The sequence below is a fragment of the Xyrauchen texanus genome, chromosome 30, assembly GCF_025860055.1.
Source record: "Xyrauchen texanus isolate HMW12.3.18 chromosome 30, RBS_HiC_50CHRs, whole genome shotgun sequence".
NCBI classification, from domain to species: Eukaryota; Metazoa; Chordata; class Actinopteri; order Cypriniformes; family Catostomidae; genus Xyrauchen; species Xyrauchen texanus.
In genome coordinates this window covers 15,593,426-15,597,228 of record NC_068305.1, presented here as the reverse complement: position 1 = coordinate 15,597,228, position 3,803 = coordinate 15,593,426, and positions in this window count along the sequence as shown.

Below are 3,803 nucleotides of genomic sequence, written 5' to 3'. Positions count from 1 at the left end.
TCTAGTGGTACTGAATGCAGAGAGAGGTGTCTGAATGATATTAGCACATGTGTTGGAAGTGTGGAATATAGATAATATAACACCAAGATTTACCGCATTTGTCATCCCCCTATCTCTCCTCTCTCTTTTCACTCACAGTTCATCAGGAGTCTGATTTTGTTTCCCGAGGGGGTCTGGTTCTCCCCCAGCTGCGAGCACTTTGCAATGATTCTTAGGAATGCTGAGCTCTGCATTTTCCCCCTTCATCACAATGAGATTGCCTATTGATTCATAGTTTTGGAGTTTTCATGATTTGTCCAGAAAACACAGAGGAATTCATTATACAAGCCCTTAAAGTGTGAGTCTCCTTTGGACCAGGAGAAAACTCTACATTTCCCTGTTTGAAAGTTATGATCACAATTACTGGAATGTTTAACAAGGTTTTCTGGCTTTGAAAAAAATACAAAATAACAATGAAACATGCTTGTAAAACAGTTTTTCTTTGAAAGAGGGCAAGGATGGAATTGCTCCGTTGGTGGTTACTGCCTCTGTTTTGTATTTGAACTCTTAATGTGGTTTTATGGTTCCACCTCCCAGCGATACTCTTTTTGACTGTTTCTGACTTTATATGGGAAGAAAGGCCTCTGTTGGGTCAGTGGTAAAGCAGATGAATGTATTAATCAGCTCTATGTGGTTATTGCAGGCAGGGTCAGAAATTTGCCTTAGGGCAAAAATGGCACCAAAATTCAAAATGTGCGGGCAAAAAAACACTCTTTTTGTATCCCCTTTTCTCCCAATTTGGAATGCCCAATTCCCACTACTTAGCAGGTCCTCATGGTGGCGCGGTTACTCACCTCAATCCGGTTGGTGGAGGACAAGTACCAGTTTCCTCCAGTTCTGAGACCGTCAATCCACGCATCTTATCACGTGGCTAACTGTTCATGACACCGCTGAGACTCCCAGCATGTGGAGGCTCATGCTACTCTCTGCGATTCACGCACAACTTACCATGTGTCCCATTGAGAGTGAGAACCCATCTAATCATGACCACGAGGAGATTACCCCATGTGACTCTACCCTCCCTAGCAACCGGGCCAATTTGGTTGCTTAAGAGACCTGGCTGGAGTCACTCAGAATACCCTGGATAGAAACTCGTGACTGCAGGGGTGTTACTCAGTGTCAATACTTGCTGAACGTCCTAGGCCCCAAAAAAACTTTCTAAATTTCTCTTAATGAAATGTTTTTATTTGTAACATCTTCTATACAGGTAGATCTTAATTTTATATTATATTCCTAGTTATACATATTATGGCATAAAATATGAGTTAATCTTAAAGCTTTAATATGGCAGATTTTTTGGGGGTTAAATATGAACAAAAAGCTATTATTGATTGAACAGTGTTCAAAACAACGAACTTACCTTACCACGGTTCACTACGGTAAGCCTACAAAAATGATTTGCATTTAGAGCTGTCGGGTCGGATTTGGTGCAAAATCACATGCTTATATCGTTCCTCCTTACGTCATTATGATCCTTATGTCAGAAAGCACAGAAAAGAAGTACCGGCTGTCACATATTCTGGCTGGGGAAACTATGCTGTTCAGTTCAGTCAGTCACTATCACACAGTTCCGGACAGCATTGCTGCAGTCTGGATGAATATTTGGCAAAGTTCTTTACTTGCTACAGTGCTAGGATATGTTGTCTGGTAGAGTTGTTGAAGCTTATATTGCTTGTCATGCTCCTATGAACAGAACAATACTCCCGTGTTAAACGATCACGGTGTATCTACATTGTCCAGTGAAGTTAATGTAACATGTTTACTAATTTATGACTTCTGAGTATGTTATAACATTTCTGTAGTTTCCAGGTTGCTCCAGTTGCATGAAATGCATAAGCTTATTTTCTTTTTATTAGATAGTCTGTCTGTTTACAATGTATTATCATCTCAAGTTGTTTAAAATGTACTGGTTTCATATAACAGTAATATACATATTAATTTGTTTATTGGGTAACAATCTATCGTTATAACTTTACTGCTAAATAAATTATTAATCAAATGTATTATTATTATTATTTTTCTGCATTTTATTTGTTTTTAGTTTACAGTGGTATTGTGTGCATTGCATAGACGTACTTTTGTATATTATGGTTTAACTTGCATTATCAACTGAGGCTGTAAAATGTAATATAATATAATATAAGGAAGACTTCCACTGAACTCTAATCAACCACATCACGAATTTCACCTCATAAATTGATAAGTGTAGCACAATACAAACATTAATAGTAGATAAAACACTTGAATGATCATATTAAAATATGCTGGTAACTGGTGGAGGTGGTATGTTTTCAATACAAGAGATTTAAGTGTAGTGTCAGAGAGAGAGTAAATAAAAATAGAATTATATTTAAACATTCAGACACAGTATAACATTATAGTGGATTATAGGTTTATTAAGTACATTCACCCACATGAAGTTATTTTGGTGGTGTTAATATATGCAGCAGGTAACAAGAAGGGATTCCAAAATAAATTTTTATAAAATCTCACTTCATCTGCAGCTTCTGCTGCATAGTTTTCACTACAAGATGCCAAGAACAACAAACAATATGCAGAGTTCTTTAAAACAGGATTTTCCACATCCAACATGCTTTTTCTCACTCCATTACCTTTAATTTTCAGACCCTTTGAGGACAGATATTTCTTATGCCAGTGCCTTATAAACCTCCCTCACTCTACTGGCTGATCAGCTGGTAGGTGAAGAATTTCCTGTGGTCTGGTCAAGATTTGATGAAGAGTCTGAGCAAGTGAGAGAGAGAGAGAGAGAGAGAGAGAGAGAGAGAGAGAGAGAGAGAGAGAGCGCTAGGGAATTAATGAAATTAGACACTTGACAGGTCGCTGGGATATTGCTGACCCTATTTATGGTTAAGGTAACAGGTTTGAGAGCAAAGAAACATGGTGTCACATCCAAAACAGTCTCCTCCTCTCATTCCACACTCTGTTCTATATGTGAACCTTCATCAGAATTCTCAAATTCATTTTCCAAAATTCTCCTAGGGCTCTTCTTCCTCCTACGACTTCCTTGAGTGGTGCTCCTTCTGCAGTCTCCCTGGAAATGCAAACTCTGTTATTATAAACTAAATTACCAAATCATCCAGCTACTGTTGAATTACCATCTTCAATAAAGCTCCTGCTACTGGGTTCAACTGTCCATCCGTGTCTGAGTCGTGTCGTGACCCATGGGTCATTTTAATAAGCTGCTCTAAGTATTCTCTGGTCATGAAACATGTTGCCAAATGTTTCTCACAAGGTAACTCTATGGCAACCATTTGTTAGTTATTATAATGTCAGTCTGATGTTGAATTAATCTCCCTATACACCCATCCTGTCCCAAATCTTTTCTGTAGCAGCGGTTTTGTAAGTGTATTTTAAATGACGTGTTCAAAAATGACCAAAGTTCAGCCATTCAACTCTATGGCTGATAGGTTATTTGACCTTGTTCAATAGGCCTTTTTCACATGACATCACACAACTTCCGTTCTGACTCGAAGCAGGGTATCTCTACTTCCGGAGAATGGAGTTTACACAGTCGCTACTACATCTGCCACAAATACGGTTTGATGATATACAACGACTTGCAGACAAGTTTTCACTGACAACACGTTCAAAACTTGATAAAGGCTACAAATTCTTTATTGAACAGTACCTGTTTGATTATGGAGGTACGTGTTTTTGTCTTTTCTAGCCGTTATGAACATGCTAGGATAGCAGTAGCTAGTTAACGTTACGTGACGTTTCTGTTTTGCAAATATAACGTCTTT